Raw genomic sequence first — 22,533 nt, forward strand, 5'->3', positions numbered from 1 at the left:
TCATGTATTGTCACATCGTTGACTCTCTGGTGTTTCAGCATTGTGGTGACTCAGCATTTTATCCTTACTGCTCTTACCTCTCCAGCTGCCATAGAAAATACCCTGTCACCTTTGTGGTCCCAAAGCTTCTATTTGATGCCTTATTCCTGCCTCCTTCAGGTTCTCTTCTTCTCCACTAGCTGCATTTCTCCTAGAGCTAAACTCCCGAAGAGATAGAAAATCTGACTGCAATATGTATTGAGCACCTAGTGAGCATCCTTATTATGCATTGTTATGGCTCCAGCCAACTTGTGAACTGCAGGCCAGACTACAGATGGCTGCTTTTGGCTCAAAAGCCTGTTTTGAGGCAATTAGCTGTGCTCATTGTAACACCATCATGTGGTTCAAAGCATGGCAGTTTATGCATAAAGTATCATTTCATTCAAAAGGTGTATGTGTACACTCCATGTATTCTCTATTTTTTTTTGTTGTTGTTTCCAAGAGCTCCTTTTCCCTATATATCTGGAAGTAAGAAGCTTTGAGTAAGTGCTAAATCTGATTTGGCAGATTTTTATCCCTGCCTTGTTACTACTGGGTTTTCTTGAATAGAATCTTACAAATCAGATTCCAAATGAACAACATGGCATTCTCTCACCTTACTGAATAGCCCTTTGCATATGAATAGTTGTTATTAATTCATAATTCTATAAACTACTTTCTTTTCAAAGGAATTTGAAACAAATAATGGCTACTTCTAATTCCATTTTTCATAAAGTTCTTCAAGATATTTAATCTTGAATTACTTGTATTCCCTTATTTGTCATTTATTTCTCATATTTTCTGAGTACCTAATAACTTTCAGGCACTATATGATTATCTATCTGTTATATAGTCTGATTTGCAAAGCAAAATTTTTATGCTTAAATCTTCAAATTACTTCACTGTAGTTAAATCGATAGAGGAGTAGTCAGAGAAACAAGCATAATTTCAATAACAGAAGGTCACTAGGCTTAAGGGTTGCAGTTTTAGGATCTAATCTGCATTGCCCATAGAGATGAGAACTCCTATTTTGTGGCACACAACTAATCTAGATTACAGGAAGATGAGTTCCAGAGGCAAAGGGAAGTTGCTAGATTCTGTCTTAATCCCACAGTCACCCAATTCTCTTAATTTTTAGCTCTGTAGTCACTAGACAATTAACTGGTCTTTTTTCCAAATAGTTTTTCTAATGGGAACTATAACCTGCAGACCAGTTAAAATTGGAGCTTACTCTTCCTGGCAGCGGTGTTTCTCTCAGTGTGCTGATAACAAGTATTTCAGTGTTCAAATTTTTATTTCCTGAGGGTGATTTGCTTGTTTCAAGATCTTATCAAACCTGAAGGAAAGAAACTTAATCAGCCCAGAGGTCCTCTCTGACCAGAAAAGAGATGATACACCATGGAGTGGACATTCCTTTCATGTCTTTCTTTGGTGCTGAGTATAGATGCTAGGGCGTATAAGGAAGTATGAATGACAGTAGTTGGCAACTCATTTCTGAAAGCAATTGGTATTGTGAGTTTATCCAAGGAAGACCCAGATAGAGCAGATCTAGGAATTAAGACAGGACTGTAGCATTCTGCTATGAGAGCCAGATGGGTCAACACTCAGAAGTACAGAGCAGATAATTGATATGCGTGTGTGTGTGTGTGGGTGTGTGATCCAACTATAGAGAGGTGTGTGGGCATGGGAAGTAGGAAAGGGAATTGGGAATGACTGGAATTGCGGGAAAAAGAGTTTCATTTTCAAAAGCCCAAATCCAGGTATTGGGTTCAGAAAACAAGCCCAGGAAAAATTATTTCTTCAAAAACTAAGAACTGAGAAACAGACCCTAGCAAACTTGGGGCAATTAAGAAGGGCTTGCTGTTTCCATTCTGTACCACTTACTACTCTGCACAAGGTATGGGCCTGTTTTGAGATTTCTATCATAAGTTAAATCCATTCTTACACCTTTTCTAAATCTTGCTGTAGGTTTGAGAAACAGAGTAATATTGAGGGCCACTGCTGTGTGCACAAAGCTGCAGCTTATGTAAATGCTCTATTCATCATTGCTCAGCGATGGCAAAGGTAATCACTGATAACCTCCGCAGGTTTAAAACTTCTCACTAGCTGCCAAATGACCATAAAAAATATAGTTGACATATCTGCAGAGGAAAATTCCAGACTGGATGACATTTACAATCCTTAGCTGCCCTGATTCTCTCCCACTTTTTTGCTTTGCTTTACCTTTTTGCTTTGCTCTACCACTGTCTTTCCAGCATCCTTAGCTAGAATGGTCCCTGTCATCTGCACACCACATCCTTACTCACACACTGCCCTTCTCATCCCAACCATGCTGCCACCAAGGTAGGAAAACTACTCTTACTTCACCTGAGCAGGTTAGTCTTTGACTCTAGCATAGAATTGGATGGCACAGAAAGCACAGCTTTTTTCACCTTACCTGACTAAACCTCACCTCACCTCACCTGACTAAACCTAACCACATGTATCTTAGCTAGAAAGCATTACTCCCCCTTAGTTCCTTCTTGTTCGCACCCTGTCTACGTTTACTAGATTGAATAGATGTGGATTCATGCTGTTAAAATTATGGTAACGGTCTCATCCAGAATTTATTCTGAACATCATTTCCAGGTCTGGATCCCAAGGTCGTGTCTCAGAGTCCCAGGGTGCTCAGTCACTGTGTCCTCATTTCTGCCCTACTCACTGTCCCTCAGGAAGAAAGTCATTTCTCAATGTGTTCTGAAGCTTTCTGTCTTGAGCCATCACCATCTCACTGACTTCATTCATGGTGGGCTGTATGACATTAGGGCCCAAAATATTCAGCGTTGTGCCCTCATTCATTTCACTTCAGCTTGTATAATTTACTTGATACTACATGTTTACTAGCTAGTGAGACACTAAGATTCATTTCACCCTCAAAATAAGCTCAGCTTCCTCATCTACTATTCCAAATTGGCATCAGGGCCAAATCTTATCATTATTTATCTGTCTTTGATGACAGATTCCATCTATTCTTATTTCAAATATCTATTAGTTACTTCTGACTATGGGAAGCAGAATGTCTGCCTTTTCATTTTGAAATTGTCCACTCCCATATGGGTTCCCTAAGTTCCTATTTCCTCTCTGAAAGATGCCTTTAAATCTTAGCTCATTTTCAGAACAAGGAGATTCTCAATGAGTAACCAAACTTATGTCAGCAGCTCTACTCATTGCCCCAGGTTGTGCTAGGTGACTCACCCCTGAGGAAAGTCTGAAATGTCATTTTCTAGTATCCTATACCCCCATTATTTAGCAACAGCAAAACTATTTTACACTGACTATAAGCACAACAGATACGGTTTCCATCAAAGGAAAAGAAGAGCTAGTTACTGAGAAATTCAAAGTATCAATTACTCCTTAAGCTTAATATCGGAAAGAGCCCATAGTCTCTATTTTGAAGGTGGTATTCCTGGTCCACAAGACACACTAGTATGCCTCAATAAGATGTTTTTAAAATAATGTACTACATGTAAACTGCCGCTCAAAGAATGTAAACAATTGAAATCATCATACAATGATTCAGGAAAAGTAAGAAGTTATTTTAGAATAGACCTAAACTTCTTTTTTTTTTTTTTAACAGAGGTTCGCTCTGTCATCCAGGCTGGATGGAGTGCAGTGGCACAATCTCGGCTCACTGCAACCTCCACCTCCCGTGTTCAAACAATTCTCCTGCCTCAGCCTCTCAGGTAGCTGAGATTACAGGTGTGCACCACCACGCCCAGCTAATTTTTGTATTTTTAGTAGAGATAGAATTTCACCATGTTGGCCAGGCTGGTTATAAACTCCTGACCTCAAGTGATTCACCCACCTTGGCCTCTCAAAGTGCTGGGATTATAGGTGTGAGCCACTGCTCCTAGCCTAGACCTAATCTTTACATTAGATTTTTGGCACACAATGCTGGTTTCATTCAAACATTAAACTTCACTACGTGTATAGGAATTTAATTCACTCACAAGCATTGTGTAAACTTTTCAGATTTATGTATTTTTTACTAAAAAAATTTATTTCTATAGGTTCTTATGTTTTTGCAATTATTATAATTAAAGTACATTCTGTATTTGCTATGTTATCTTATTAAGAAAAGATTAGAGAATCTATATTCTGATGAGTCAACATAGCCAGTTGGCTAGTCAGAGACGACTCTGTGTTCATCAGTAGCAGCTGTGACAAGTATTTATGTCAAAGGGAAGCCATGAGTATTTGTGTAGGCATAAGATTAATCAGGGGAAATATTAATCAGAGGAAATGTATAACATGTGAATGATGACTGTAAGCCTTCTACTGAAAAATTACATGAGTAGTTCTCCAATTTTTGCTTTAATATATTTTAGCTTCTTGGTAACACAAGCAAGATAATTCTTTAATTCTATCAGAAATACAATTGCCTATCTTGGTTTAACATTTGAATTTTCTTCTCAGGAAATGTTATGGCGTGAAGCAAACTGTATTAGGAGATGCAACTCTACGTCATGTCTTAGCCTCAGCAGAACAGTAGTCAACATGATCTACTGAAGCTCAGACATGATATAATAGGGTTTAAGTTCTCTCTTCTGTTCTTCTTCAAACTAAAGTAGATTACTTTCACTTTACTATTTTTAAAAGTATATTTTATAATAAAGAAATATACCTCCATAAATGGTAATGGAACAAATGTTATCCACATTACAAAATTATTATTATTGGATCCCTACCACCTGCCACAAACAAAAATCAGTCCTAAGTAGACTAAAGATTTATGTGAGGAAGACAAAAATATAAACCTTTAGAAGAAAATATAGTAGGATATCTTTAAAAATTGGAATAGAGAAGATTTTTTTAGACAAAAGTAATCCAAACCATGAAGGAAAATACTAATGAATTCAACTACATTAAATATAAGGACACTTTCCTTTCCCCTCCCTCCTTTCTGTCCTTCCATAATAATGCTACTCAAAAACTATAGGGACCAGGGGCCTAAGCAAGGAAGACACATCTTAACAAAGGCAGCAGCATCTCACAGAGGTGTTGGGTGCTTTTATGAGAAAGAAACACCCAGTTCTGTAGCAGCCCAGCAAGGTCAGTAGATTGCTTTCATATGAGGACTGACCAAATATGTAAGCAGACTGAGAATAATGGGAGCCAGATTTCACAAAGTTGGAGAAAAAAGTTACAATTACAGAAAACGGGGAAAGCTAATATAAACCCCAAACTTTTCAATATGTGGAGGTCATAAAAATAAATATATTCATACATATGTAAGTGTACATGTGTGTGTTGCTCTCTGCATGGCATATTGCTCATTTGGAAAATATTGCTTCACTGAGATACGCAGATCTTCCAAATTTGACCCTTTTTATTGTATAATATCAAATAAACACATTCTTAATAAAGCCACTAATCAGAAAAGTCTTTATGTATTGGGAAACTGTTTCTTTACTGTGCAGATGCAAGTTTTCTAAATTCTAAATTTGCTTAAAAGCTTAACACAGAATTTTGTCGTTAGCCTTAAAGACTGCCTGGATTCTCTAGAGAATACACCTTCCTGTCCTTGCTAGATTGGAGCAGAGGCAGTCACTTAGCTATGAGGAGGTGTGGGGAGGCTACCTGGGAATCTACATGCTCTTCACACATACTTTTATCACTTCTCACTATATTTCTCACCACCAACTTCCACAGTAACTGGTGCATCCAATGCTTGGGACTCTCCTTGGTGCTGCTGGATGAAATGGCTTGCTATTTGTGAGCATCTTCCTTTGCATCTTAGATGCTTACATTTCAGCTTTCTTTACTACGCCTAGCCAACATCTCATCTTCCAAAAGTTTATTGACATACCTCATTTCCTGTAATCTATTCTCTTTTTAAATTGTGGGTTTAGAATATTTTTATTCTTTTATTGTTGTTTTAACACGGATTGGGGGAGGAAATAAATATTTGTGCTTAATCTGCCATGTTCAAGGCTCCTGCAGTAAGAATGTAATTTTAAAATTTGTCTTTCTCACCTCTTCAAACAAAACCATCCAAGCTTAGAGGATTCATGTCTTAGATTGCATTCATAATGTAAAGAATATCACTCATCTTTCTTTGATAGTGAAATTGTGAGACTTCTTAGTGGTACAGGTTGCGCATCACAAATCCAAAATCTGAAATGCTCCAAAATCTGAAACTTTTTGAGTGCTAACATGATGCTCCAAGGAAATACTCATTGGAGCATTTTGAATTTTAGATTTTCTGATTTGGGGTGCACAACTACGATGTATAAAGCAAATATTATAATCTGAAAAAAAATTAAAATCTGAAACTCTTCTGGTTCTAAGCATTTTGGGTAAGAGATACTTAACCTGCAGAAGGCAATAGAGATTAGGAATGCAAACAGTCATTTTTGTGTGTGCTAATTTTCCCTGTGGATTAAGGCTCCTTTCTGGGTGTAAATTGTCGTTCAAATCTTGTGCCCACTTTTAAATTGGGTTGCCTTTTCTTTTTAAGTATTTCTATTCTGGGTACAAGTTCTTTGTTAGCTATGGGTATGTAAATATTTTTCCCATATATGGTTTGCCTTTTCATTTTAATAGTGTCTTGATGAATAGAAGTTTTAAATTTTAATGAAATCAATTTTTTCTATTTTTCGTATATAATTAGTACCTTTCGTGTCACCTCTAAGAAATCTTTGCCTCTCAAGGTTCCAAAGATGTTCTCTCTTATGTTTTTCCTAGAAGCTTGATAATTTTTGCCTTTACATTTAGGTGTGTGACCCATCTTGAACTGAGTTTTATGTATAATGTGTGGTTGAAGTTGAGGTTTATTTTTTTTCCATGTATTTATTCTAGTTTTTCCAGCTCCATTCGTTTAAACAATTTTTCTTCACCTATTGAATTGTCTTGAAACCTTTATAGAAAATCAACTGACTCTGTATATAAGGATTTATTTCCCATCTCTCAAATCTTTCCCATCCATTTTTTGCCTATATTAATGATAATTCTAAATTATTTTAATTACTGTAGCTTTATCATAAGTCTTGAAATAAAATGTAAGTGCTCCAACTTTTTGTAGAATCATACTGTAATTTTCTATAAAAATGCTTCAGTGTTTTGATTGTGACTGGGTTTAACCTATAGATCAATTTGGGAAGAATAGACATCTTAACAGTATTGAGTTTTTTGATCCATGAACATTCTATATCTCTCCATTCATTTAGATTTTTAAAATTTATTTCAGGAATATTTATAGTTTTAAGTATAGAGATCTTTTATATCTTTCATTAAATTTATTCTGAAATATTTTGTGTGTTTGTTGCTATAATTTAAAAATATTTTCCAATTGTTTTTGGGAAGTACATAAAAATAAAGTTAATTTTTTGGTATATTGATCTTATTTCCTATGACCTTTACAAATTCACTCACTAGTTCTAGTACTGTAGTTTTTAAAAATAGATTTCTGGCCAGGCATGGTGGCTCACATCTGTAATCGCAGCATTTTGGGAGGCCAAGGAGGGCAGATCACTTGAGGTCAGGAGTTCGAGGCCAGCCTGGCCAAGGTAGTGAACCCCGTCTCTAGTAAGGATACAAAAATTAGCCGAGTGTGGTGGCATGCGCCTGTAATCCCAGCTACTTGGAAAGCTGAGGCAGGAGAATTGCTCAAACCCGATAAGTGGAGGTTGTAGTGAGCCAAGATCGCGCCACTGCACTCCAGCCTGGGCGACAGGGCAAGACCCTGTTTCAAAAATAAATAAATACATACATAAATATAAATAAAAGTAGATTTCTTCATAATTTCTAGATGAAAAATCATGTCATCTGGAAGATAAATATGATTTTCATTTTTTTCTTTCTAATTTATATATTATTTTATTTCCTTTCCTTGCCTTATTGGGGGATTTTTCAACCCTAGCACTGTTGACATTTTGAACCTGTCCTGTGCATCATAGAATGCTTAACAGCATCTCTGACCTCTACCCGTTAGGTAACAGTAACATCTCCTTTTCCCCAGAGTTGTGAAAACCAAAAATGTCTCCTGGCATTGCAAAATATCTCTTGCAGGGCAAAATCATCCCCTCGAGTACCACTGCCTTTTTGCATAGACTGGGACCCCAATGACATGTTGAAGAGAAGTGGTATAAATGGACATCCTCGTGTTGTTTTTAATCTTAGAAGGAAAATACTCAGACTTTTGCTATTAAGTAAAATGTTGGCTGTGGGTGTTCTTGTTATATATGCCTTTTTATCAAATTGAGAAAGATTAATTCTAGTCCTGGTTTACTGGGCTTTGTTCATTTTTTGGTCATGAATGGATATTGGATATTGTGTAATGTTTTTACTGTGTGTATGGAGATGATCATATGATTTTTCTCCTGTGTTTTGTTAATATTGTGAATTGCATTCTTGATTTTTGAATGTTAAACTAAAGTTACGTTTTACTTAGAGTGTATTACGCTTTTTATGTATTGCTGTATTTCAGTTGAAAATATATTTAGGATTTTTGCACCAATATTCTTGAGAAGCATTGGTCTGTAATTTTCTTTGTTTGCAGTATTTTTGTCAAGTTTTGGAACCTAGGTATGGTATCCTCAAAAAGTGAGTTGGAAAGCTGGAAAATTTGTCATATAATTCTCTATTTTCTAGAAAAACTTGTGTAATACTGGTATTATTGTTTGTTTAAAGATTTAAGAGAACTCATCAATGAGCCCATTTGAGTCATGATTTTGTGTGTGGGGGAAGATTTCTAATAAGCAATTCAATTTCTTTATTAAATGAAGAGTTATTAAGATTTTTGATTTCTACTTCTGTTGATTTTGATAATATTTGGTTTTGTGGGGAGGAATTTGTCTTTTTCATTGAATTTGTCCAATTATTGAACTGGTTCTTGATTGGATCTGTCTCATGCTAATTTTGGTATATAATATTTATCATATGAACATATATTTATATACACAATTAAAATTAATTAGACCAAACTAGGAAATCATCCTGGTTTTTCAGTCTTTGCAATGACGGTTAATAAATAACCTGAACAGGGAAACTAAGTGTTGATTATTCCGGTTAATATCTTTGTTTGTGGAAATAAGATATATTTTATACAAACTCCAAAGTGTGGTTGATTGGAGTATAAACTCAGTTTCATATGAATTATTACATTGTTGTTGTGTTTTTGTTTTTCATTATAGCCATCTCTTTTTTAATATAATTTAAGTTCTAGGATACATGTGCAGAATGTGCAGGTTTGTCACATAGGTATACGTGTGCTGCACCACATGCATGGTGGTTTGCTGCACCCATCAACCCGTCATCTACATTAGATATTTCTGCTAATGCTATCCCGCCTCTTGCCCCTTACCCCCAAACTTGCTCTAGTGTGTGATGTTCCCCTCCCTGTGTCCATATGTTCTCATTCTTCAACTCCCACTTATGAATGAGAACATGTGGCATTTGGTTTTCTGTTCCTGTGTTAGTCTGCTAAGAATGATGGTTTCCAGCTTCATCCATGTCCCTACAAAGGACATGAACTCATCCTTTTTTATGGCTGCATAGTATTCCATGGTGTATATGCACCCCCTTTTCTTTATCCAGTCTATCACTGATGGGCATATGGGTTGGTTCCAAGTCTTTGCTATTGTGAATAGTGCTGCAACAAATATACGTGTGCCTGTGTCTTTATAGAAGAATGATTTATAATCCTTTGGGTATATACCCAGTAATGGGATTGCTGGGTCAAATGGTATTTCTGGTGCTAGATCCTCGAGGAATCACAACACTGTCTTCTACAGTGGTTGAACTAATTTGCGCTCCTACCAACAGTGTAAAAGCATTCCTATTTCTCCATATCTTCTCCACCATCTGTTGTTTCCTGACTTTTTAATAATCGCCATTCTAACTGACATGAGATGGTATCTCATTGTGGTTTTGATTCACATTTTTCTAATGATCAGTGATGATGAGCTTTTTTTCGTGTTTCCTGGCTGTACAAATGACTTCTTTTGAGAAGTGCCTGTTCATATCCTTTGCCCACTTTTTGATGGGACTTTTTGTTTTTTTCTTGTAAATTTGTTTAAGTTCCTTGTAGATTCTGGATATTAGCCCTTTGTCAGATGGATATATTGCAAAAATTTCCTCCCATTCTGTAGGTTGCCTGTTCACTCTGATGATGGTTTCTTTTGCTGTGCAGAAGCTCTTCAGTTTCATTAGATCCCATTTGTCAATTTTGGCTTTGTTGCCATTGCTTTTGATGTTTTAGTCATGAAGTCCTTGCTCATGCCTATGTCCTGAATGGTTTTGCCTAGGTTTTCTTCTAGGGTTTTTATGGTGTTAGGTATTACATTTAAATCTTTAATTCATCTTAAGTTAATCTTTGTATAAGGTGTAAGAAAGGGGTCCAGTTTCAGTTTTCTGTATATGGCTAGCCAGTTTTCCCAACACCATTTATTAAATAGGGAATCCTTTCCCCATTTCTTGTTTTTGTCAGATTTGTCAAAGATCAAATGGTTGTAGATATGTGGTGTTATTTCTGAAGACTCTGTTCTGTGCCATTGATCTATATATCTGTTTTGGTACCAGTACCATGCTGTTTTGGTTACTGTGGCTTTGTAGTATAGTTTGAAGCTAGGTGGTGTGATGCCTCCAGGTTTGTTCTTTTTGCTTAGGATTTTCTTGGCTGTACGGGTTCTTTTTTGGTTCCATATGAAATTTAAAGTAGTTTTTTTCTAATTCTGTGAAGAAAGTCAGTGGTAGCTTGATGGGGGTAGCACTGAATCTATGAATTACTTTGGGCAGTATGGCCATTTTCACGATATTGATTCTTTCATCCGTGAGCATGGAATGTTTTTCCATTTGTTTGTATCCTCTCTTATTTCCTTGAGCAGTGGTTTGTAGTTCTCCTTGAAGAGGTCCTTCACATCCCTTGTAAGTTGCATTCCTAGGTATTTTATTCTCTTTGTAGCAATTGTGAATGGGAGTTCACTCATGATTTGGCTCTCCGTTTGTCTATTATTGGTGTATAGGAATGCTTGTGATTTTTGCACATTGATTTTCTATCCTGAGAATTTGCTGAAGTTGCTTATCAGCTTAAGGAGTTTTTGGGCTGAGACAATGGGTTTTCTAAATATACAATCATGTCATCTGCAAACAGAGATAATTTGACTTCCTCTCTTTCTATTTGAATACCCTTTATTTCTTTCTCTTTCCTGATTGCCCTGGTCATCACTTCCAATACTATGTTGAATAGGAGTGGTGAGATAGGGCATCCCTATCTTGTGCCCGTTTTCAAAAGGAATGCTTCCAGCTTTTGCCCATTCCGTATGTTATTGGCTGTGGATTTGTTGTAAATAACTCTTATTATTTTGAGATATGTTCCATCAGTACCTAGTTTATTGAGAGTTTTTAGCAGGAAGGGGTGTTGAATTTTATCGAAGGCCTTTTCTGCATCTATTGAGATAATCATGTGGTTTTTGTCATTGGTTCTGTTTATGTGATGGATTACCTTTATTGATTTTCTTATGTTGAATCAGCCTTACATCCCAGGGATGAAGCTGACTTGATTGTGGTGGATAAGCTTTTTGATGTACTACTGGATTCGGTTTGCCAATATTTTATTGAGGATTTTCGCATTATGTTGATCAGGGATATTGGCCTGAAATTTTCTTTTCAGACAAAGAAAATTTTTCTGAAATTTTCTGAAACCAACAAAGATCAAAAAAGACAAAGGAGGGCATTACCTAATGGCAAAGGAAACAATGCAACAAGAAGAGCTAACTATCCTAAATATATGTTCACCCAATACAGGAGCACCCAGATTCTCTGTCTCCTGCCAGGTTTTGGTATCAAGATGATGTCTGGTCTCATTAAATGAGTTAGGGAGGAGTTCCTCTTTTTCTATTATTTGGAATAGTTTCAGAAAGAATGGTACCAGCTCCTCTTTGTACCTCTGGTAGAATTTGGCTGTGAATCTGTATGGTCCTGGACTTTTTTTGGTTGGTAGGCTATTAATTACTGCCTCAATTTCAGAACTTGTTATTGGTCTATTCAGGGATTTGACTTCTTCCAAGTTTAGCCTTGGGAGGGTGGATGTGTCCAGGAATTTATCCATTTCTTCTAGATTTTCTAGTTTATTTGTGTAGAGGTGTTTATAGTATCCTCTTATGGTAGTTAGCATTTCTGTGGGATCAGTGGTGATCTCCCCTTTATCATTTTTTATTGTATTTATTTGATTCTTCTCTCTTTTCTTCTTTATTAGTCTGACTAGCAGTCGATTTTGTTAATGTTTTCAAAAAATGAGCTCCTGGATTCATTGATTTTTTTGAAGGGTGTTTTTGTGTCTCTATCTCCTTAAGTTCTGCTCTGATCCCAGTTATTTCTTGTCATCTGCTAGCTTTTGAATTTGTTTGCTCTTGCTTCTCCAGTTCTTTTAATTGTGATGTTAGGAGGTCGATTTTAGATCTTTCCTGCTTTCTCCCATGGGCATTAAGTGCTATAAATTTCCCTCTAGACGCTGCTTTAGCTGTGTTCCAGAAATTCTAGTACATTGTGTCTTTGTTCTCATTGGGTTCAAATAACTTATTTATTTCTGCCTTAATTTCATTATTTACCCAATAGTCATACAGGGAACAAGTTGTTCAGTTTCCATGTAGTTGTGAAATTTTGAGTGAGTTTCTTAATCTTGAGTTCTAATTTGATTGCACTTTGGTCGGAGAGACTGTTTGTTATGATTCCATTCTTTTGCATTTGCTGAGGAGTGTTTTACTTCCAATTATGTGGTCAATTTTAGAATAAGTGCTATGTGGTGCTGAAAATAATGTATATTCTGTTGATTTAGGGTGGAGAGTTCTGTAGATGTCTATTAGGTCTGCTTGGTCCAGAGCTGAGTTCAAGTCCTGAATATTCTTGTTAATTTTCTGTCTCATTGATCTGTCTAATATTGACAGTGGGGTCTCCCACTATTTTTGTGTGGGAGTCTAAGTCTCTTTGTAGGTCTCTAAGATCTTTCTTTATGAATCTGGGTGCTCCTGTATTGGGTGAACATATATTTAGGATAGTTAGCTCTTCTTGTTGCATTGTTCCCTTTGCCATTATGTAATGTCCTTCTTTGTCTTCTTTGATCTTTGTTGGTTTAAAGTCTGTTTTGTCAAAGACTAGGATTGCAACCCCTGCTTTTCTTTGCTTTCCATTTGCTTGGTAAATCCTTCTCCATGCCTTTATTTTGAGCCTGTGTGTGTCCTTGCACATGAGATGCATCTCCTGAATACAGCACACCAATGGGTCTTGACAATTTATCCAATTTTCCAGTCTGTGCCTTTAATTGGGGCATTTAGCTTGTTTACATTTAAGGTTAATATTGCTCTGTGTGAATTTGATCCTGTCTTTATGATGCTAGCTGGTTATTTTGTCCATTAGTTGATACAGTTTCTTCATAGCATTGATAGTCTTTACATTTTGGGTTGTTTTTGCCACGGCTGGTACTGCTTTTTCCTTTCCATATTTGGTGCTTCCTTTGGGAGCTCTTGTAAGACAAGGCTGGTGATGACATAATCCCTCAGCATGTGCTTGCCTTTAAAGGATTTTATTTCTTCTTAACTTATGAAGCTTAGTTTGGCTGAATATGAAATTCTGGGTTGAAAATTCTTCTTTTTAAGTATGTTAAATTCTTCTCTTCTGGCTTGTAGGATTTCTGCAGAGAGATCTGCTGTTAGTCTGATGGGCTTCCTTTTGTGGGTAACCCGACCTTTCTCTCAGGCTACCCTTAACATTTTTTTCTTCATTTCTACCTTGGTGAATCTGACAATTATGTGTCTTGGGGTTACTATTCTTGAGGAGTATCTTTGTTGTGTTCTCTGCATTTCCTGAATTTGAATGTTGGCCTGTTTTGCTAGGTTGGGGAAGCTCTCCAGCGTAATATCCTGAAGATTATTTTCCAACTTAGTTCCATTCTCCCCGTCACTTTCAGGTACACCTATCAAACAGAGGTTTGGTCTTTTCCCATAGTTCCATATTTCTTGGAGGCTTTGTTCATTCCTTTTCATTTTTTTTCCTCGAATCTTGCATTTTCATGCTTTATTTCATTAAGTTGATCTTCAATCTCCGATATCCTTTCTTCCACTTGAATCGATTTTGCTATTGATACTTGTGTGTGCTTCATGAAGTTCTCGTGCTGTGTTTTTCACCTCCATCAGGTCATTTATGTTCTTCTCTAAACTGGTTATACTAGTTAGCAATTCCTCTAATCTTTTATCAAGGTTCTTAGCTTCCTTGCACTGGGTTAGAACATGAACATGCTCCTTTAGCTCGGAGGAGTTTGTTATTACCCACCTTCTGAAGCCTACTTCTGTCAATTCGTCAAACTCATTCTCCATCCAGTCTTGTTCCCTTGCTGGCAAGAGTTGTGATCCTTTGAAGGAGAAGAGGCATTCTGGTTTTTGGAATTTTCTGCCTTTTTGCACTGTTTTTTGCTCATTTTCGTGGATTTATCTATCTTTGGTCTTTGCTGTTGGTGACCTTCGGATGGAGTTTTTGCGTGGTTGTCGTTTTTGTTGATGTTGATGCTATTGCTTTCTGTTTTAGTTTTCCTTCTAACAGTGAGGCTCCTCTGCTGCAGGTCTGCTGGAGTTTGCTGGGGTTCCACTCCAGACCCTGTTTGCCTGGGTATCACCAGCGGAGGCTGCAGAACAGCAAAGGTTGCTGCCTGTTCCTTCCTCTGGAAGCTTCATCCCAGAGGGGCACCCACAAGATGCCAGCTGGAACTCTCCTGTATGAGGTGTCTTTCAACTCCTGATGGGAGGTGTCTCCCAGTTAGGAGGCACAGAGATCAGGGAACCACTTGAGGAGGCAGTATTTCCCTTAGTAGAGTTCCAGCACTGTGCTGGGAGATCCTCTGCTCTCTTCAGAGCTGGCAGGCAGGAATGTTTAAGTCTGCTGAAGCTGTGCCCACAGCCACCCCTTCCCCCAGGTGCTCTGTCCCAGGGAGATGAGAATTTTATCTATAAGCCCTTGACTGGACCTGCTACCTTTCCTTCAGAAATGCCCTGCCCAGAGAGGAGGAATCTAGAGAGGCAGCCTGGCTACAGCAGCTTGGCACACTGAGGTGGGCTCTGCCCAGTCCGAACTTCCTGGCAGCTTTGTTTACATTGTGAGGGGAAAACTGCCTACTCAAGCCTCAGTAATGGTGGACACCCCTCCCCCCACCAAGCTCAAATATTCCAGGTCGACTTCAGGCTGCCGTGCTGGCAGTGAGAATTTCAAGCCAGTGGATCTTAGCTTGCTGGGTTCCATGGGAGTGGGATTCACTGAACTAGACTACTTAGCTCCCTGGCTTCAACCCCCTTTCCATAGGAGTGAACGATTCTCTCTTGCTGGCATTCCAGGCACCACTGGGTTATCAAAAACAAAACAAAACAAAACTCCTTCAGCTGGCTCAATGTGTGCCCAAACGGCCGCCCAGTTTTGTGCTTGATTCCCAGGGTCCTGGTGGTGTAGGCACCTGAGGGAATCTCCTGGTCTGTGGGTTGCAAAGACCATGAGAACACATAGTATCTGGGCCAGATAGCTCCATCCTTTATGGCACAGTCCCTCCCTCCCTTGGCTAGGGGAGGGAGTTCCTTGACCCCTTGTGCTTCCCTGCTGAGATAAAGCTCCCCACTGCTTCTGGTTGCCCTCCATGGTCTGCACTCACTGTCTAACCAGTCCTAATGAGATGAACCAGGTACCTCAGTTGGAAATGCAGAAATGACCCACCTTCTGCTTTGATCTCACTGGGAGCTGCAGACCAGAGCTGTTTCTATTCAGTCATCTTACCCCAGGCTATGATAATGAGAGGTGAAGCCAGCTGGGCTTCTGGGTTGGGTGGGGACTTGGAGAAATTTTCTGTCTAGCTAGAGGACTGTAAATGCACCAATCAGTGCTCTGTGTCTAGCTAAAGGATTGTAAATGCAACAATCAGCACTCTGTAAAAATGCACCAATCAGCACTCTGTGTCTAGCTAAAGTATTGTAAACACACCAATCAGCACTCTGTAAAATGGACCAATTATCTCTCTGTAAAATGGACCAATCAGCAGGATGTGGGCAGGGCCAAATGAGGGAATAAAAGCTGGCCACCCAAGCCAGCAGCAGCAACCAGCTTGGGAAGCTGCTTCCATGCTGTGGAAGCTTTGTTCTTTCACTCTTCACAATAAATCTTGGGGCTGCTCACTCTTTGGGTCTGTACCACCTTTAAGAGCTGTAACACTCACCGTGAGGATCTGCGGCTTCATTCCTGAAGTCAGCGAGACCACGAACCCACCAGAAGGAAGAAACTTTGGACACATCTGAACATCTGAAGGAACAAACTCCGGACACACCATCTTTAAGAGCTATAACACTCACCGTGAGGGTCCACGGCTTCATTCTTGAAGTCAGCAAGACCAAGAACCCACCTGAAGGAATAAATTCTGGACACAATATCTATCTTATTGAGTGTCTCAAAATATTATTAAGACAAAGTGTTATGTGCATTCAGAGTACGCTAAATAGCTTCCAGTCAGGGGAAGCTAGTGAAGTCTTCAGGAGGTGGAGGCTGTGAGGCAGCCAGAAATGAACGGCAGAAAAAAAAAAAAAAAACCAGCATAAGCTTGGGGAAGCAATGAAGAGACATAGAGGCAAATAGACATGAGGAATAGTTAAGAAACAGCAGTGTGTCCAGTTTGATGGGATCAAGCCTGCTCAAGAACAGGGATTGCAGTTACATAAGGAATGGTGTCTTGGGGAAAGTTTCTGAAGATCCAGAAATGTCAAAATTCAAAGTTTGGATTTTTTCTTTAAGCTGATGCTTTTTAACATTTATCTCTCTTCTTTCTTTTCCCTTCATTCCCTTTCCTTCTTTTTCTGAATTTTTTCAAATATCAAAGCAGAGCCCTTCATATTAAATATTACATGGTTGACTAGAATTGAAAATAGGTGAAATCAAAGATGCTTCATCAAAATGTGTGCTGCATGGAGGAAACCTTAAACTTTCCACATGATCCTTTCCTTGAGATGGCTCCTGAGGGTTCCTCATAGGGCACTTTAAAATCTAGATTAAAACTGCAACTCTAAGTAATTGGGAGTCAAAGAATTTTTCAACTGAGAAGGCAAGCCTTTTCCCAGTAAGCTTTGAGAACATTATTTTGCCTCTCTGGGGTTCATTTTCTCCCTTGTAACAGGGAGATAATAATATCTTCCCGAAAGCTTGTAACAATGAGAAACAAAGTATGTGGCATAGTGCCTGGTCTATAGGTGTTCAGATAAATGTAATTGCAAAGTTAATGATTATGATTATGATAATGGAAACAGAAGGCATTGCCAGACACCAAGTTTCAAATTCCCAATCTTATTACCAGATCTCTATTGGGATAGAATTCCTGGCTTACTCCAACACCAGGGGGAGAAGATCCCAGAAACTCAGTAGGCCTCGTGAAGAGTTTCCACGTGTCTACGTGTGTACCTCTGGCTGTTCCCGGATATCTAGGAAATGAATCTCTTTGAGGTTTTCCTGAGTCTGAACAAGAACCGAGCTTGACTGATCCTCTGTGGTGGCACTGATTGCCCTGGCATGCCTCCACTCAGAAGTGCTACTCTGGTATGAACCTGGTGCACCAAAGACAAAACAATGAACTCTCTTCTCTCCACATTCAGCATGGCATAACCCTAAGTATTTCCTACTCTAGAGGAATCACTGCAGTAGATTTCTCCACTCCAACTCTGGAACTCTGAGTAAAGCAGCTGGTTACACTCTTTTCCCTTTAGACTCCCCATGTGTCATTTTATAAATAAAATACATCTGACTCATTTCATGGCTATGACATATTTTCTGTGAATAGTCATCGTTTATGGAAAGGTAAATTCATTTACTGTTTATTTATTCATTGATGCAACAAACAAGTATTGAATGCTCAGTGTGTGCCAGCACTGGTTTGAGTAGGCACTAAAAATACATTGACAGACCAGCCTGCAAACTAAACATCACAAAAACGCTAGTGATATGTTTATATTTGTGTGTCTGTGTGTGTGTGGATAGATAGATAGATGTACACACACACTCAAAGGAAAAGTCAAAGTCAACTTCTAAATGTGTTTGTGTCTTTCCAGGCTGACTTATGTGGCATTGCCAACACCATCTGCTCTAGAGCAGAAAGACTACTTAATAGGCAAAAGCAGCTGCCAGCTTAGGCTCAATGTACTCTTTTAGTTCCCTCCAGGATGACCTGGTGTGACCACCCTTTCTAGGTAAAGAGGATTCTAACTCCATTTGGCAATAAATCCTCAACCTGATCAAAGAGAGATCATGTCAACCTGGCTGACTTTAAGTCACAGGAGGGTGGCATTATTATGACTTAATACTACCAAGCAAAGCCAGTGTGTTGATCACTCAGAAGGGTGAGTCAAGGTAAGTTTGGTTTGGGATTTGACTGTTATCAATGTTTCTATACCACTGATGTGAGTAAAAATAATATTTCTGAAGAACTAACGCATATTAATTTTTCCCTGATATTTTGAGACATCGTAAAATGTGGTGGCTAATCCCTAGAAAGTGGGTACAGGGAGGAGTGAAGGTAGAAGTCATCTGGGGAAGAAATGAGAATGAAATTTGAGGTCAAGGTGTTCTCCTCTTGCAAAATGATGACTTGAAATAAAAATTAATTTTGCTATAGAAAAAAAAAAACCTTTAAAATCTCTTTCTTAGAGACTTGATATTGTCAGATGAGAGTTGCAGTTACCTCAGATACTTTACAGGGATTTGGCCTGAAATGAAAGTATCCCAATGCCAGCTGCTCTATAGTAGGCAACTTTGGCAAATTGCTTAATAATGACAGCAAATATTGCAAGGTTATTGTAAGAAATTAAAAAAATGTAAAGTGCCTAAAGAGAAAGCAGACTCATTTATAAAATGACAGTAAATATTGCAAGGCTATTGTAAGAAATTTCAAAAATGTAAAATGTCTAAAGAGAAAGTAGACTCATTTATAAAATGACAGCAAATATTGCAAGGTTATTGTAAGAAATGTCAAAAATGTAAATTGCATAAAGAGAAAACAGACTCATTTATAATATTGACATCCATTTCCTATTCTCTCTTCATTCAAAAATAATATAATTAAAATTATCCACATATGGCTTTTAGTCTACTGTGTTTTGACATTGTATAAGTAATATTTTATGAAAGTATATTTTATTAAAGTGTTAATGTTAATATTTTATTAAAATATTAATATTAATGTTAACAATTATTTTACTGTTAAAATGGCCATACTGCCCAAAGCAATCTACAGATTAAATGCTATTCCTACCAAACTACCAACATTACTTTTCGAAGATTAGAAAAGACTATTGCAAAATTCATATGGAACTAAACAAAGCCTGAATACCCAAGGCATCTCTAAGCAAATGGAACAAAGCTGGAGGGATCACATTACCTGACTTTGAACTATAAGCCTATAGTAATCAAAACAGCATGGTACTGGTACAAAAACAGATACATAGAACAGTGGAACTTAACAGAGAACCCGGAAATAAATCTGCACAACTACAGCCATCTCATCTTCAACAAAGTCTACAAAAATAAGCAATGGAGAAAGGACTCTCTATTCAGTAAGCAATACTGGGATAGCTGGCTAGTCATTGGCAGAAGAAGAAAACTGGACTTCTACTTTTCACCATATACAAAAATTAACTCAAGATAGATTAAAAATGTAAATGTAAGATCTCAAACTATAAAAGTCCTAGAAGAAAACCTAGGCAATATCATTCTGGAAATTGGGCGTGCCAAAGAATTTACAACTAAGTCTTCAAAAGCAATTGCAAGAAAAGCAAAAACTGACAGGTGGGACCTAAATAAACTGAAGCGCTTCTGTACAGGGAAAGAAACTATTAACAGAGTAAACAGACAACCTACAGAATAGGAGAAAACATTCACAATCTATGCATCTGACAAAAGTCTAAGATACAGAATCTTTAAGGACTTAATTCAACAAGCAAAAAACAACAACAACAAAACCATTAAAAAGTAGGCAAAGAACATGAACCAGACACTTCTCGAAAGAAGACATACAAGCAGCCAACATATGAAAAAATGCTCAACATCGCTAATCATCAAGGAAAGCAAAATCACATTGAGATACCATCTCACACAGGTCAAAGTGGCTGTTATTAAAGAGTCAAAAAATAACAGATGTTGGTGAGGCTGTGGAGAAAAGGAATGCCTATTCACTGTTGTTGGGAATGTTAATTAGTTTAGCCACTGTGGAAAGCAGTTCAGATATTTCTCAAAAAACTTAAAACAGAACTACCATTCGACCTAGCAATCCCATTACTGAGTATATATCCAAAAGAAAGTAGGTGGTTCTACCAAAAAGACACACTCATATGTTCATTGCAACACTATTCACAATAGCAAAGACATGGAATCAATCTAGAGGCCCGTCAAGAGGGGATTGGATAAAGTGTGATACACATACACCATAGAATATTAGGCAGCCATACAAAAGAATGAAATCATGTGCTTTGCCATAACATGGATGCAGCTGGAGGCTATTTTCGGAAGCAAATTAACACAGGAACAGAAAACCAAATACTGAATGCTCTCACTTATAAGTGGGAGCTAAACATCCGGTACTCATGAACATAAAAATAGCAACAACAGACACTGGGGACTACTAGAGCAGGAGGGAGGGAAAGGGGGAAGGGTTGAAAAATTATTGGTTACTATATTACCTGTATGATGAAGTCATTTTACCCCAAATCTGAGCATCACTCAAAATACCCATGTAATCTATATCCCTTGAATCTAATAAAAGTTAAAAAATTTAGAAAATTAATATTTTAATGTTTTAATGTCATTAAAGCATGTAGATAAGAAAATTATTTCTTTTATTATAAAACTAACCTATGTTAATTGCAGAAAATTTAGAAAATAAAGTGTAAAAAATAAAATTTTAAAAAGATAACTAATCATTGTTAATATAATTAGCTCTGAAGTATAGGCAAATGTCTTACCTCTAAAAGCTTCCTATTATTTACCTTTAAAATGGACATAATGATAGTAATTTCCTTATAAGACTGTTACATTTCATGTTAATGTAAAATGTTTTTCACAGTTCCTTGTATATCATAAGCACATATTTATAATTTTATACCAGTTTTAAGCAAAGCAACATTAACCTATACGAATTGTTCTGTAAATTTAATCTGCTTTTTTAAAAATATGAACAATATATCAGGATCATTTTTCCATGTTAGTAAACATAAATCTGCAGTATAATTTGAGTAACTATGTAGTATTTCTTTTTATGACTGTGCCATACTTAGGAGACAATTAGAATGCAAACATAATTCTTAATGGTTGTATAATATTTCATCATAAATATGTACTTGGATTTATTTAACACTTTGTGTCATCTGTTATGATTCAGCTGACTGGGGAAAATGAGGCCATCTTAACAGTAATAAAATGTATTTCTCTGAGACTCTTCCAACTTTCTTCTGCTGAACTTTAGCTTATCTTTAAAGTCTCTTTCTCTCTTTTCCAACAGTCCCCAAGGGATTCACCCATCCCTTCAATCCACAAATAAGGAGCACATGCCATGTACCGGACAGTGCAATAGGGATGCAATAATGAGAAAAAAAGGATGCAGCTGCTGTTCTCTTGGCATTTCCAGTCTTAAAGGGAAAACCAAACCTTAACCAAATAATCTCCCAGGTAATCAAACACCGAGTATGTTATGCACTACAAAGACAAAATAGAATGCCATTAGAACAATGGCAAAGGGCCAAATACAGACTGGGGCTCAGGTAAGGTCTCTAAGGATTTAGATGATTGAGATGAGATCTGAAGTGTGGAGAGGCTCCCTCGGTCTGGGGAATGGTTCAGGATAAAGAGGGTTGCTTCTGGCAAGAGGAACAGCAAAAGCAAAAGCTCCCTAGCAGGAGGAATAGTGGTTGCTTGAAGCCTCTAGGCTCTAGGTGAATGCATATGAAGAACAACATGCAAAGTCAAGCTGGCAGGTACCACCCGTGTGTTTGAAAATGTAGGCTTTATTGTTATTCAAGCATGGTTGGGCCAACAGATCAGGAGATCACTGTCATTAAAAATTTAGTTTGTTATACTCACACATCCCCAGAGGAGAAGAGCCTGCCACACCACACCGAGGCTGAGTTAGGGGTTGGGTTGGGGGCTGGGACATGGAGAAACACCAGAGTCAGTCAGGAGGCAGAGAGATTTAGTGAGAAATGTAGGAAATAATCTTTATGGTGGTTTTCATGGGAAGGAACAGAACAGACAGGGTATGCAGATTTAGGATTGGCTAGTTTGAATAAATTTCAGCAGGCTCTAGGGCAGTCCCTAGTTTTCTGGTGCCAGGCCCTGGGGTGATTAGGAAAGGGGTATAGTGGCCCTGAGTGTGAGAGCCTTAGGGAGGAGGTGGTGGGGGTATGGAACCTTAACTGGTTAGTGTACATATAAAAGACACTCATAGGCTAGTTTTTAACTATCTCTGGGAATTAGCTAGCCCTA

At 37.9% G+C, this 22,533-nt stretch overlaps 1 long non-coding RNA gene across 3 annotated transcripts in view; it reads left to right on the forward strand.

Annotated features, from left to right (window-relative positions):
• Positions 1-22,533, forward strand: part of LOC105486364 (uncharacterized) — a 73,787-nt gene that overhangs the window by 46,837 nt on the left and 4,417 nt on the right. For all 3 annotated transcript variants that reach the window (XR_011620567.1, XR_011620569.1, XR_011620566.1), the window contains exon 2: positions 21,554-21,720. This is a non-coding gene — a long non-coding RNA (uncharacterized lncRNA). The remainder of the gene's footprint in view (positions 1-21,553; positions 21,721-22,533) is intronic.

Source organism: Macaca nemestrina, chromosome 3 (genome assembly GCF_043159975.1).
Source record: "Macaca nemestrina isolate mMacNem1 chromosome 3, mMacNem.hap1, whole genome shotgun sequence".
Taxonomy (NCBI): Eukaryota; Metazoa; Chordata; class Mammalia; order Primates; family Cercopithecidae; genus Macaca; species Macaca nemestrina.